Genomic DNA, 16,453 nt, shown 5'->3' with positions numbered 1-16,453 from the left:
TCAAGATACAAAATTAATGTACAAAAATCACAAGCATTCTTGTACACCAATAACAGACAAACAGAGAGCCAAATCATGAGTGAACTCCCATTCACAATTGCTTCAAAGAGAATAAAATACCTAGGAATCCAACTTACAAGGGATGTGAAGGACCTCTTCAAGGAGAACTACAAACCACTGCTCAATGAAATAAAAGAGGATACAAACAAATGGAAGAACATTCCATGCTCATGGGTTGGAAGAATCAATATCGTGAAAATGGCCATACTGCCCAAGGTAATTTATAGATTCAATGCCATCCCCATCAAGCTACCAATGACTTTCTTCACAGAATTGGAAAAAACTACTTTAAAGTTCATATGGAACCAAAAAAGAGCCCGCATCGCCAAGTCAATCCTAAGCCAAAAGAACAAAGCTGGAGGCATCACGCTACCTGACTTCAAACTATACTACAAGGTTACAGTAACCAAAACAGCATGGTACTGGTACCACAACAGAGACATAGATCAATGGAACAGAACAGAGCCCTCAGAAATGATGCCGCATAGCTACAACTATCTGATCTTTGACAAACCTGACAAAAACAAGAAATGGGGAAAGGATTCCCTATTTAATAAATGATGCTGGGAAAACTGGCTAGCCATATGTAGAAAGCTGCAACTGGATCCCTTCCTTACACCTTATACGAAAATTAATTCAAGATGGATTAAAGACTTATATGTTAGACCTAAAACCATTAAAATCCTACAAGAAAACCTAGGCAATACCATTCAGGACATAGGCGTGGGCAAGGACTTCATGTCTAAAACACCAAAAGCAATGGCAACAAAAGCCAAAATCAACAAATGGAATCTCATTAAACTAAAGAGCTTCTGCACAGCAAAAGAAACTATCATCAGAGTGAACAGGCAACCTACACAATGGGAGAAAATTTTTGCAACCTACTCATCTGACAAAGGGCTAATATCCAGAATCTACAATGAACTCAAACAAATTTACAAGAAAAAAACAAACAACCCCATCAAAAAGTGGGCAGAGGACATGAACAGACACTTCTCAAAAGAAGACATTTATGCAGCCAAAAAACACATGAAGAAATGCTCCTCATCACTGGCCATCAGAGAAATGCAAATCAAAACCACAGTGAGATACCATCTCACACCAGTTAGAATGGCCATCATTAAAAAATCAGGAAACAACAGGTGCTGGAGAGGATGTGGAGAAATAGGAACACTTTTACACTGTTGGTGGGACTGTAAACTAGTTCAACCATTGTGGAAGTCAGTGTGGCGATTCCTCAGGGATCTCGAACTAGAAATACCATTTGACCCAGCCATCCCATTACTGGGTATATACCCAAAGGACTATAAATCATGCTGCTATAAAGACACATGCACACGTATGTTTATTGCGGCACTATTCACAATAGCAAAGAGTTGGAACCAACCCAAATGTCCAACAACGATAGACTGGATTAAGAAAATGTGGCACATATACACCATGGAATACTATGCAGCCATAAAAAATGATGAATTCGTGTCCTTTGTAGGGACATGGATGAAACTGGAAAACATCATTCTCAGTAAACTATCGCAAGGACAAAAAACCAAACACCGCATGTTCTCACTCATAGGTGGGAATTGAACAATGAGAACTCATGGACACAGGAAGGGGAACATCACGCTCCGGGGACTGTTGTGGGGTGGGGGGAGGGGGGAGGGACAGCATTAGGAGATACACCTAATGCTAAATGACGAGTTAATGGGTGCAGGAAATCAACATGGCACATGGATACATATGTAACAAACCTGCACATTGTGCACATGTACCCTAAAACCCTAAAGTATAATAAAAAAAAAAAAAAAAAAAAAAAGAAGAACAAAAAAGGCATATGGGCACTAGCTCACGGTTAGTGGGACAGTAGGATCAAGGAAGCTATAAGCAAATTGATCAACCCAGGAAGACATCCCGAAAAACATACATTTTACAAAAATACTTAAATAAGAAAGTGTAAGATAACATATATGGTAGAATTTTGGAGAAAGACAGTTAAAATGAGGAACTGAATGGAGCAGAAAGTACATTGCAAACATTTAATAATTAATAGCCTTTAGTATTATTTTCTTAATAAAGTAAAAAGCTTCAGAAGACATGACATAAATGTTAATTATATAGAAATCAGATTATAAGAATTTCATGACAACTCACATTTATACATCATCTCGTAAAACTGCACCCTTCAATGAATCCAAAAGCTAACAGCTGGCATGCTACTACTTCTGTGATGTAGAATACATTTCTAAACTTTCAACTTTTGTTTTATCATTATTCAATACTAGGCTACTGAAATACATTATGAAACTGGAATATTCTTTAATCCAGCCAACTATTTCCCAGTACCAGAAAGATAATATAGCTTGTAGAGACTGTCTACAATATCTAAGTAGCTAGCTTGCTCTGTAAATGGAAATTCAATTATCAAGTACAAGGTTGAAAGAGACACTCTCCAAGGTCTCTTCAGAATTCTCTTCTATAGAAGCTTTGGGGGAAAAAATATCTTTCACTGAAAAAAATACTAAAAGTGTTTTAGTGTCATCTGTAAGAGGCTGAATAACAGGGCAAGGAGGGAAATCAAGAAAAAGACTAAGGAAGGCGACTGAAGAGCATGATGTATCTCGGACCTGCATGTTTCGAGCTGTGCCAAACAGTGTTCAAACGCCTTTGAAAACTAAATCCTATAATAGTCAATCATTCTTCACCATCCATTTTCTTTTTATCAGCATGTTGACATTAATGGTTCTCTCACAGTCTTATAGAGAACAATGTTTATTTCATCCTTGCAAAGAAAAAATTTGTTATTTGTTACCACAAGTAACAAACATAAGAAAATAATTAGCATGGTGTATGATAATAGGACAAAGAGCAATGGTATGAATAAAAATGATAGTAAGTCAAACTTTATGTAAGTGTTTCAGCCATTGACTGGTAAAGTGCTTGACATGTAACAACATGCAATGGGGCAGAATCACATTTATGAACAATTTCCTAAAATAATGTGAAAATACAGTCTTAGCAAAAATGCCACCTCTCTGACCCAAACTTCCCCAAGGGGCCATAAAGAGGTAATTATTTCCTCTCTGAGATATTCTGTAGACTACACAAATGTGGAATAATGCCCTTACTGCATTGCAAAGATAGTTAACATCTCTATTTCCTCAACTAAATTAGGGGTCCCTAAAAGGTGAGATAGTATTTTAGGTATCTTTAAATCCCTAGTCCTCAGCACAGTACCTGAATTATATTAGGTACATAACAGTATTGGCCAAATGAATATTTTACTGAATGAACAGTTACTATATAGTATGCAATATTTATTCATTCATTCCTTCAAGAAACACTTACCGGGCCCCTACTCTGTGCCAAGTACTGGTCTTGGTACTGGGGATGCAGCAACAAGCAAAGCAGGTAAGTCCCTGCCTTCATAAAGCCTGCATTCTGCTCAAGGGGACAGATGGTTGACAGATAATGAAAGTGTTAAGAAAACATACAACAGTGCAAGGGGCTCAGGAATGAAGAAGTGTTTTATCTATGATAGTCAATAAGAGCTTTCTGAAGTAGAGTTCTGAACATGAGGGCACAAACCGTACAATTGTTTCACAGCTAAAAATTCCTAGCTGTGGGAACAGAAAATACAAGTGTCCAGGAACAGGAGGTACCTGGTATATCCATGGAAAAGCAAGACGGCCAGGATGGTTGGCCTAGAGTTGGCAAGAAGAACAACAATAGAAAATTAAGGGCTGGGCATGGTGGCTCACACCTTTAATCCCAGCACTTCGGGAGGCCAAGGCAGGAGAATCACTTGAGGCCAGGAGTTTGAGACCAGCCTGGTCAACATGATGAAACTCCATCTCTACTTAACATACAAAAAATTAGCTGGGTGTCATGGCGCATGCCTGTAATTCCAACTATTCAGGAGGCTGAGGCAGAGAATCGCTTGAACCTGTGAGTCAGAGGCTGCAGTGAGCCAAGACCGTGCCACTGCACTCCAGCCTGGGAGACAGAGTGAGACTACATCTCAAAAAAAAAAAAAAAAAAAAAAAAAAGAAGAAGAAGAAGAAAGAAAGAAAATTAGGGTGAGAGGAATTCAGAAACCAGATCAGAGGGGCTCTCGTGTCTATAAATAAACCATTGATTAGCCGGACATGGTGGGACATGCCTGTAATCCCAGATACTCGGGAGGCTGAGGCATAAGAATCACTTGAACCCGGGAGGTGGTGGCTGCAGTGAACCAAGATCATGCCACTGTACTCTGGCCTGGGTAACAGAATGAGACTGTCTCAAAAAAAAGAAAAGAAACCATTGAAGGGTCTTGAAGAAAGATGTGACATTATCTGATTCTGTAAAAGACCACAAGGAGGTAAGAATGGAAGCAAGGAAGCTACAGCATTAGCCCCAGCAAGAGAGGAGATGTAGTGGTACGAAATGAACAGTTTCCAATTTAAAAAAATATTTTTTAAATAGAGCTGACAAAATTTAATGACAGACTTGGTATAAAGAACAGGAGAAAAGGAGAGGCAAGGACATAAAGGAAACATATAAAGGTTTTAAAATACAAAACAAATTATTTTATCAAGATGGTTATCCATCTGTTTAAGAAGAAACATATGAGCTACTTATTTCAATGAACCACACAAAAAGAATAAGATTTTGCACCTTCCAAACAAGTTCACAGGTCAGGAGGAGAAAGAACTGGAAACTGGGACCTCCAGAGGCCCAAGTTTGCCCACACTTTGTGGCTTTGAATCACAGCATCACTGTAACTTGATTCCCCATCCAAGACTAACACTGGCGAGGAATACTTCAGGATCTCATTCTCGGATAATAAACATAAAACTGTAACTTTTTTCTCACAACCATACAAGATCCATTAAATGATGAGATAATGAGGTTATAGTTCTAAATACTATCCTAATACTTGACCACAGTATGGACAAAGATATATTAGAAATAACCTTAACAGTTTCTCATTTTTTGAGCAATAAATAATTAATACCACAACTTTAATATTTTTTAAAAAGGGATTTGGGTTCTTAATAGAAATACAAATTAGCTAGAAATGCAATGAGTCATGAGAGTTATAAAAAATGCTTTTCTAACAACTAAAGAAAAAATAGGCAAAGGATAATCTATTGTTGGATAAACTATCCAACAGAACACCAATAGAAAATAAATATAACTGGGTAGATGGACAACAGTGTACAAAAGGAAATCACCACCAAAAACAAGAAAATAATAATTAGGAGAAAGAGGTTTGGGTCTATATAAGATGAATATTTAGAGAAAGTATCTTTGGGAAAATTCTGCATGCACAGCTTCGAAATATTAAAAGTGGAAAAGGGAATGGGAACATATGATTCCCGCGAAAGAAATGCTCATATCAAATTATAATCTGTTTTACTAGATATAAATAGTTTCTTCCATAGAGGGAGGGAGGGAAGGAGGAAGGAAGAGGGGAAAAACCTGTAATCCTGAAGAGGAAGCATGAAACTATAATACAAAGGCACAGAAATGACAGTTTTCATGATAAATACAGCAGGTGTCTTCATATAAAATACACAATGTGTCATATTTTTTAACAGTGGAGAGTAACACCGTTTCAAATTTAAATTTTTAATAAGATAGTTAATTAGATTTTTTCATTTGTGAGGCTAGTGCCAAGTACACTTTCAGAAAGCCCTAAGAGTTGAGAGTATACACACTATAAAGAATTGTTTTTCAATAAACTTGGCCAACTTTAATAAACAGTGTCTACTACTTCACAATTAATGGTTCAATACTGACGACTAGTGGTCAAAACATGTAGTAATTCCCTATCAAGTATTTTATGACCTTTATCAATTTATTTAAAACATTTAATGCAAATTATGTGAAAATCTAAATTAAAAAGATCTTGCCCTTACAAACATTCAGAAAAACACAAAAGGAATTGTATCTACAAAGTCTCTTTAAAAATTCTTTCTGTCCATTATTTGCAGTATCTCAAAAGTCAATCAGCATTTACTGTCAACTCACAAAGGAAACAGTTCCATGAAGCGTCACTTTATTCACGCTCACACAGCTATGTTAACATTCTTCATAAATCCATAATTAGTATTTCAAAGAGGCCTACATTTAATGCATGTACTGGGCATCTCCGTTCTAAATTTCTTTTTCAAACTTTGTTAAACACAAAGATATCAAAAATCCAGCTGTCTTTATTAAGTTGTCAGTATAGTTTGAAAACCAGTAACCCACTATACGAAAATGTTATTTTTATAGAGTTGAATTATGTTTAATTTAACTACTATTGAATTCTTGAAGAATGATTATGGAATTTTGAATATATCATTGTAATTACTATATAATTAAACTCCAAATAAGTTAAAATTGTTTAACTTTTACTTTCTGTCTTCAGGAATGAGAGCAGTAGAGTAACACACAGTATAAAAATCTTGGAGTGAAATTTACCAAGAACGTTATATGTGGCTGAACAATCATTTACATCTGGAAACATCAATTTCTTTAGCACCTGTTCAGTGAGCTCTGTGTGATAAACACTGTACTACATGTCCCAGAAACAAGGGTAAATGGATGCACAAAGCCCCTCCAATGGAGTCTACATTCTTTGGCAAAAGGCATATAATAGCAAAAGTAAATAAACAATAATTATAATTTGTGTTAAATGCTATTTTTAAAAATAGAGTAATATGGCTGGGCGCGGTGGCTCACGCTTGTAATCCCAGCACTTTGGGAGGCCGAGGCGGGCGAATCACGAGGTCAGGAGATCGAGACCACGGTGAAACTCCGTCTCTACTAAAAAAATTCAAAAAATTAGGCGGGCGTGGTGGCGGGCGCCTGTAGTCCCAGCTACTGGGAGAGGCTGAGGCAGGAGAATGGCGTGAACCCGGGAGGCGGAGCTTACAGTGAGCCGAGATTGCGCCACTGCACTCCAGCCTGGGCGGCAGAGCGAGACTCCATATCAAAAAAAACAACAACAACAACAACAAAAATAGAGTAATACGATACATGATAGTGAGCAATGGAGCTGAAGGGACGATTTTAGAAGGGGAGGAGGAACGGGAAAGTTTTCCCTAAAGAGGTGACAATTGAGCCTGAGGAATGAGAAGGGAGAAGTTATACTGAGTCAGAAGAAAAATGTTCCAGTAAGACAGTGAGAAGAATCCGGTGTAGCTGGAACATAGATATCTTAGACTAATAAGTACTGTATGTTTAAAATTTTAGAACAGCTATCAAAAGAACAGAAATATAATCTACAGCTCCAAAGCAAACAGAAAGTATAAAAATGAATATATAATATACTCCACTCCAAATAGAAATGGGAAAAAGAAACAAAAAGAGAAGTTAAAAAAAAACAAATAAAATGATAAAAACACTTTAAAATATTCCAATAATCACAGTAAGTATAAAATGACTAATGCAACCATTAATTTATAAGATAAAGTTATTTTTAACTTAAGCTATAAGGTGTTTTGTAAGAAACATGGAAAAATAGAAAGATTAAAGAGGGAAAATGATATGCCATGAATAAAGTAATCTTAAGAATGTTAAAATCAAGAGGCACACTAGGTAATATTTTTTAAATACTTGACCAAGAAATAATTTAATTATACATAAGATACCACACGCACAAAACAGATAAAAGAAAACTGACACAAATCACACGGAGAAACTGATAATCTTTATAATAACGAGAAGCTTTAGACTTATATATTTACTAAGAAAACAGAAGAACAGAACAAAATTCACAAATGACCTATTAAACTTATATGTGTGTATGTATGCATGTATGACATGCACAAGCACATAAAATTCTCCATCCAAAACACAGAAAAATATTTGTTTCTTACTCTGGAGTACTTACAAAAAATTGGTCATAGAATGAGGTCAAAATGGAAGTTTCAACAACTTTCAAAGGAGTTAAATTAAAAACAATAAAAAGAGTGTAAAAATAAGCATAAATACATCTCTGAAAAATACCAAAAGACATTCCTAAATAAGTCTTGAGTTATAGAGAAAATTGTAACAAATTATAAAAGATTTTGAAAAAAATTACCATAAAAGTATAACAAAGCATATGGTAATTTGGTTAAATTTTCATTATTCATTTAAAAAAAAACAGAAAAATCAATCAAGCATTCAATTTTCAAGCCTAAAAAATAAAACAGAATAATCCTTTAAATGAAGAGAAAGAGAGAGTAACAGAGTTAAGAGAAGTTAATGAAGCAATAAACAAAGCTGGTCAAAAAGAAAACTAATAAAATAATACTATTTCTAGCAAGACTTTAAACATGAATTACCAAATTGACTTAATAAATAGGCTATACAAGCCAATAAACATCAAAAAAATTAGTAATTTGCAGCACCAAAAAGATATTAGGCACAAATTGTTTTATGGGTAAGTTTCAACAAACATCCAAGAAATAGACAATCCCTCTCTTACACAAAACTAAACCACGAAATAGGAAAAGAAGGAATCCACCTAATTCATTTTATGACACTAATGTAACCATGCTTCTAAAACCAAAAACGTCAGTGCAAGGAAAACTAATCTCAATCATAAACACAAATATAAAAATCCTAAGAAAAAAATAGCAAGTTAATTCAGCAATGTATTTAAAAAAACCATTATAATCAAATAAAGTTCTCAGGAATGCAAGGAGGGCTCAATATCTATTCATGGAATCAATCATATTTAAATCAACATATTTAAATATCCAAAGTTAAGTGCACAGCAAGAATATTTGATAAATTTCACAACCCATTCATGATTTTTAAAATAAATAAATAAACAATAACAAACATATCTTGGCAACCTAGAAATAGAAGGCAATGTTCTTAATGCTACAAAGGTTAGCACTAAAAAGTAGGGGCAAACACCATACAACAACGTTTAACACTTAAGAATCTCACAAATATAGAAGTAACACAAGAATTCTTGCTATCTTTGCTTCTATTTAATATTAGACTTCAGGTTCTAACCAGTGCAATAAGATTAAAAAAAAAAAGAAAAGAATTATAAAGAAAGAGACTAAATTGCCTTTAATTTCAAATGATATGATTATCTATACACTAAGACAGTATGTCAGTAAAGCTATTAAGAAATTATAAGGACTAATAAGGGCATTGAGCAAAACTGTTGGATACAAGAACCATATGTAAAGCCAGTTGTACCCCTGTATACTACAAATAACCAATTAGAGATGCAATTATACCTATGTTACCAATTATAGGACATTTTCATGGAAAAAAAAATCCCATTCCAAATAGAAAAACCATAAGGTACCTAAAAATAAGTCTAACAAAAGAGGTCTAAGATATTTATACAGACGATTATAAAACATTACTGGAAAACATTAGAAAAGATCTTCTCTTTAAATTAGTCTATACTTAATACAATTGTAATAAAAATGCCAGCATGATTTTTCATGGAATAGGACAAGAGATTTTCATTATCATTTACCAAAAGATAATAAAGCCTATAATAATTAAGAAAGAATGATATTAGTATAGGGATAGACAAGCAAATCAATGCAAAGCATACAGAGGTCAGATATATATTGTAGGAAACTAGATATACAACAGATGTGGCATTTAAATTAGAGTAGAAAGAACCAATTTTTATTCAAACATGATGCTGAAGCAACTGATGAGTCATATAAAAAGCGAATTAGATTCCTTCCTCTCTCCTATTAAAAAAAAAATCCCCAGGGGAAAGAGAGAAATCCCAAATAATCCAATATTTTTAAATGAGCAAAAGTCATACATAGGCACTCTATGTAAGCACAAATGCAAACTGCCAAGAGATGTGTGAATAGATGCTCAAATTCACTATTAGAGAAATGTGAATAAACATAAAAATGAGTTAACACTTTATACTCATCAGGTGGCAAAAACTTAAAGAATTATAACCACTACTTCTGGTAAGAATGTGGGGGAAAGAGCTACACTCAACCATTGCTGGCAGAACAATGTGCAGTTTCAGAACCTCTGGAAAAGTAAGATCTACCAATGGCAATAAAAGATTACATTGGAACGACGTCAGCTAGCTGGATGAATTTCCAGAAAGCACTGGTGAAAAAAAGGAAAAAACAAGAAGCAGAAATGTATACAAAATGTGATCTCATTTTCTAAAAACGAATACATGATCAAAAAGTCCCCATATATGCAAAGGTGTATACAGTCTATATACATCAGTCCAGGTAATTAAAAGCAAACAGAAAAAATTAAAGGGATACCTTCCAGGCCGTCAACATTAGTTCCTTTTTTTAAGGGTAAGAGAAGTGGTTCATGATGAAAGAACAGAGTTGGAAGAGATGTAGGGAAAAAATTAGCCATGTAAATAAATAAATAAGCCTGTATTGTAAGAGAATGTTTGAATATTTCATATGACCACATTTAGTTATATTAAAAATACTTTTTATACTAGATATTTAATAATGAAATGTTAAAAGAATTATGTGAGAAATAAACCTAGTTAAACACAGGACCAAAACAGTGTATTAATGTGGTCACTACTTAACATATTAAACAAATATTTAGTAAGTATTATCTTCAAATACTAGAAATGCAAAGTGTTCAAAATAGGTAAAATTAAAAGAGACAACATATCAAGAATCAGTAACATAAATAATCGGGGACAAAGCTCTCAAATAATATGTATTACCAGAAACTGGACAGTGAAAGAAAAAAAAATGCCATCTTTACAAAAGAAGAAAAATAGTCAACAGGATTAAAGCTGGCTAAAAGATAAAAAGTGTGGCTCAAAATAAGCCCCGATTTATACTACACACACAACTTTACCCCCTGAAGAATAAACACTGGAGTAGGAGTTTTAGGATTTTCACTTGCTACACACATTTTCCAACAAAGTAGTACATGTGTGGTTGTCCTGTTGTGATACTGCTTTCAGCCTCTTGGTGGTTTGAGGGCTCTGACACCCTGCCTGTGTTACTCTTTGCTTACCAAGCCCCATGGGGCTCACACAGTCCTGCCCAAGGACTCAATTCTAGGGCTTATGTCCGAAGAATAAGAAAAATAAAGTATATCCTCTGAGTTTTCCTCCTGCTTTCCACAGGATTGTGTTTGACTTTTAAACTCTCATTTACTTGTAAACTCTATTGGTCCTTCTCAAAGATTAGAGAGGCTGCTGGGATGATCAATGTGAGGGTGATTTTAATGGGCATTTATAACATCTAACAATATCATAGGGAAAGGAAAACTTATGAATAACTGTATGCAAAATATGAATATGAATAACTGCATGCAAAAATGTACGAGACGACCTCAAAAAAGGGGGGCATTGGTTATGGAAACAAGAGGGAGGCAAAGTGAGTGATCAAACAAAAGTTTTACAATTGAACCTTGAAAAGATAAGTAAAGGTGAGTGCAAGATCTGCCAGCTTTGGAAAGGCCTCCACAACTCCAAAGAAAGTAGGGGAGTCTGGAAAGGAAGTGCAGGAAAAGGGGTTAATGAAGCCAGGTTGGAATATTTGCCTGACTAGGTTCTCCCCTGCTATGTGATACTCGAAATATCACAGAAGCCTCAAGGCACACGCAAAAGCTATTAAGAACACATTAGAAAAACATCCCAGGTTTCATGGAAGCTTCTCCCTTAATGAGTCCAAACTAAATACATTAATAAAGAGTACCCGAGGCTTTTCTTATGTGGTATCTGTATTACTCAGCATCTCTGGGGCCATAATTACATTTCCGGACAAAAATGAATAGCTACTTCTTCATTAGGTTTTTCCAAAAAAATGAGGAAAAATGTGGGAAAAAAGTATCGATTACTTAAATTTTTGTTCATATGGCCTTAGTTTATTGATGAGCTTCACATACCTGGTTGTCCCTCAGAACAGACTAAAAGCAACTGAGCTGAGCTCCTATCTTAAACACTTAATTTCTCACTTAAACTTCACCATCGTCTATTAAGATTCCATGCCCTTGCCTATCCCACAGACTTCCCCATGAAACATCTTTTAATTTTAAGGCATCTAGATCACATGTAAGCATAGAATATTGTTGATGCAGATAAGGGAGAAACTAGTGACTTAATATGCTATAAAATGCTCTGAAGAGGGCCAGGCATGGTGGCTCACACCTGTAATCCCAGCAAGTTGGGAGGCTGACAGGCAGATCACTTGAGTCCAGAGTCTGAGACCACGCTGGGCAACATGACGAAACCTGTCTTTACAAAAAATACAAAAATTAGCTGGGTGTAATGGTGTGCCCCTGTAGTTCCAGCTGCTTGGGAAGTTGAGGTAGAAGGATCGCTTGAGCCTGGGAGGTTGAGACTGAGTGGGCCATGATCACACCACTGCACTCCAGCATGGGCGAGTGTGACCCTGCCTCAAAAAAATGCTCTGGAGTGTGCCTGCATGTGTGTGTGCGCGTGTGTGTGTGTGTGTGTCTAGCATTTATCTCATGTTTTTCTTTTTTTTTTTTTTTTTTGAGACAGGGTCTCAATCTGTCACCCAGGCTGGAGTACAGTGGTACAATTCCAGCTCCCTACAACCTCTGCCTTCCGAGTTAATGCTATTCTCGTGCCTCAGACCCCCAGGTGGTTGGGATTACAGGTGTGCACCACCACACTAATTTTTTTGTTGCTGTTGTTTGTTTTTTGTATTTTTAGTAGAGACGGGGTTTCACCATGTTGGCCAGGCTGGTCTCAAACTCCTGACCTCGAGTGACCTGCCGACCTCAGCCTCCCAAAGTGCTGGAATTACAGGGGTGAATCACCATGACCGGCCATGTTTTTCATTTTAAGTAATTCAGCTGAAGATGAAGAAATAATATTCAATGTATATGAAACAGCCAGTAAAAAATGAGTCAGGAGTTTCCAGGATGCAAACCAGAAGTTTAAATTTTTATCTAGGATTTTATGTAAATATTGGACCTGCAAAAAAGTGGTTTTGGCTTTTTTTTTTTTTTACAGTTTTTTTTTGTTTTGTGTTTACAGTCTACATACCTCTTTACCAACACTACAACCTACTAAGCCTACCCCCACTCCACTAAACTAACCAATCAAAGTTATGATACTATCAAGCACCTCATCAAAAGGAGTTTATAGTATGATAATTTACCTCAATGTTATATACTTGACTGTGTACACAGAAAAGGCTGATGGGTATAGGCTTAACAACACTTGAATTTAGGTCGGGCATGGTGGCTCCCTCCTGTAATCCCAGCACTTTGGGAGGCCAAGGCGGGCAAATCACTTGAGGTCAGGAGTTTGAGACCAGCCTGGGCAATATGGTAAAACCCCATCTCTACCCAAATACAACAACAACAAAAAATCAGCTGGGCATGGTGACGCCTGCCTGTAGTCCCAGCTACAAGGGAGGTGGAGATGGCAGAATCTCTTGAACCCAGGAATTCGAGGCTGTAGTGAGCCGAGATCATGCTGCTGCACTCCTGGGCAACAGAGTGACCCCGTCGCAAAAAAAAAAAAAAAAAACACTTGAATTGAATTAGTAAAGTTCAAAGTATCATCTACAATTTAAAAAAGATAATATTAAAAGAATATTGTCATACAACCCATATAAAATACTCATCTCTCTTAAAGAAGAGACTTCCATGAGATACCAAACCAGGTTGTTTAAAATACAATATATGAAGGTCCTTACCAAATAAAGAAAATCTGGCATTCATGTGACTTCAATAGCACATGAGTAGCTGAGGCTCAAAAAAGGAAGTGGATTCCTGGGCGTGCATGGCCCTTTTGTTCAAATCAGGACAAGAAACAGAAATGAGTGAACAATTCTTTAAAAACCCTACAGAAAAGGAAAATGGCTTTCCCTTGACCAATTTCCAAAGATTAACACTGTGCCCTTTCATTAAATGGGAATAGGTAAAGCTCTGAGGACCTAAGGACCCGTGAGATAACTAAACAGCAGCAGATTTTAGCCAAAACCACAGAATGCCTCCCTGTAATATATTATACCTTCAAATCTCTGCATCCTGTAATTTCAAATGAAAACTCTTAATGTCTTAAGTTTTAAATGTCATATTTTTTATTAACATTGAAAGATACATTTTAAGAAGGCAAAAGAGCACAGTGGCTAGAAGTTCAGGCCCACCTGCTCAACTATGGATTTAATTTCTCACCATAAACAGGAAAAAAATGCATCAATTACTATTATCATATGGTATAGGAATTTCCATAAGTATTTTTAATAATCAAAAAGAAGGGAAAGTGTTTCCTCTCCTTAAACATGACCTTTCTGGAACAGTCTAAGCCATTTAACATGGGAGCAGGAAAATACATCAGCTTAATCTTTCCTAGCTTCCACTACTCTGTTTATAATCTAAAACCACTTTTTAAAAACGTATAGGTCACTGCTTATATTAAAGTGACAAAATATGAAATTAAATAGTTCTTATAAATAGTGATCTCCTATTGTATTGTCAGAGATGGAATTCCAAATCACAGCTGAAGCTTTTAGTCAAATTGACAATTTCAATGCAAATACCCAGGCTCTGGTATCTTAAGAAAAGGGGTGGGAAGCAATCTTTTTCTCCCTCTTTCTTTGTAATTTTGTGCATTCTGCAAAGAGAGAAGAAAATAAGTACAGAAAATTTCTCTAATTTTCTCTTGCAGAAAAGAACAATTGTCTCTTTAGTACTATTCTTATGCTCACCAGATGTAATTTGCTTTGAGAACAAATGTATAAAAATCAAGGTTAAAAAAAAAAAGCCTACCCACATGCTGTATCTAATTATTCAACAACATATCCTCTTCAAAGTAATTACCAACTTACAAGGGTATGCCTTCTTTTGTGAAATGGAAGGAAATGGAATTTCAGAAAATAAAAGCAGATTTTTCTATCAGCTTACATTAAATTTCAGTGTTGCAATTTTTGTTCCTAATCTTCAATTAACAGCGAAAAAAAACTTTAAAAAAATATGTCGATTCATAAAGATTAATGATCTACAAGCACACATAAGTGTATTTTTAGAACTCTTAGAAAAATCATTTCATAAATGAAAAGAATTCCCATTTGTTTTGAATCTTTTGGGTTTCTTGTTGTTTCTACTTTTTATATTTTATGTATAGACCAAAGAAACACTTAAAGGGAATTTCAACAAATTAATATTCTAAAATGATAGTAACAAAATATAACCAATATAATAAAATAAGAATCCATGAGTGCACATAACAAAAAGTTCTTTCTTACAGTAGGATTCTATAAATGTAGAAGGAATCATAAAAAATTTTTAAATCACTATCTGGCACTACTTATAGTAGTAATTGTTTCATATGAGTCAATAATAGATGCTAAAATTAGAGTGAGCAAAAGTACAATAGAAACTTACAAAAGAAAGTCTAATAGAAAAGTACAATAGAAAAGTACAATAGGATATGTTCAAGTCCCAAAGAGTTATCGTATAAAATAAATAATTTTTTATTTTAAATATAAAAATTTTCTTATTTATTTTAAATATAAAAATATTTTATTTATAAAATAAAATTATTTTATAGGATAACTTAAATTTAAATAACTTAAAATTATTTAAATAATTTTAAGAGAATAATTATAACTTTACAGCAGATAAACCCACCCAGTAGGCAACACAATAATCAAGTGTTCAGCTTTCACCAGTAATGTAACAAATCAACATTATATGACTCCTCATATGATACTATGGGAAGGACATAACTCCAATTATCTGAGTTTCAAGCCAAAAGTCCATAACCTGAATCTAGTCATGAACAAACATCAAGAAACCCAAAATGAAAGCCATTCTACAAAATAAATTGTTTACACCCTGAGAAGTCATCACTCATGATGACTGAAAAACTGTTCCAGATTAAAGGAAACTAAAGAGACGTGACAACTAAATGCTATGTGTGAACCTATATTTTATCCTGGATCAGGAAAGGACATTACTGTAGTAGCAAAATTTGAATAAAACGTATAGATTAAGCCATAGTATTTTACTGATTTTAATTTCCTAATTTTGATTGTTATACTGTAACTATAAAAGAAAACATACATATCATTTAGATGAAAAATGATTTATTTTTTAATCAGTTGACTTTAAGATTCACAGATAAGTATGTATATCATGTCTGCAAATTAAAAATGTTTCACAAAAAATTACATATATGTGGATGTATCTAGAATAAATGATGAAGGAAGTCTGGTAAAATATGAATAATAAAGGAATCTAGGTAAATGTTATACAGAAATTCTTTATTCTAAATTTTCAACTTTACCTATATCTGAAATTTCAAATTAAAAAGAGTACCTTAAGGGTAACTATTCTCCATTTTAAATTGGTTTGATAATAACCTAATTCAGGAGTTGTCAGACTTTTTCTGTAAAGGGCTAAACTGCCAATACGTTAAACTCCGTGGGCCATATATATACTTGCGGACTACAACTACTCA

The 16,453-nt window shown here is 34.8% G+C and overlaps 1 protein-coding gene across 7 annotated transcripts in view; it reads right to left on the bottom strand.

Annotated features, from left to right (window-relative positions):
• CEP128 (centrosomal protein 128) overlaps positions 1-16,453 on the bottom strand; it is a 636,715-nt gene that overhangs the window by 353,367 nt on the left and 266,895 nt on the right. The gene's annotated exons all lie outside the window — the stretch shown is intronic.

The sequence above is a fragment of the Symphalangus syndactylus genome, chromosome 8, assembly GCF_028878055.3.
Source record: "Symphalangus syndactylus isolate Jambi chromosome 8, NHGRI_mSymSyn1-v2.1_pri, whole genome shotgun sequence".
Classification (NCBI taxonomy): Eukaryota; Metazoa; Chordata; class Mammalia; order Primates; family Hylobatidae; genus Symphalangus; species Symphalangus syndactylus.
This window is presented reverse-complemented; position numbering and strand designations above follow the sequence as displayed.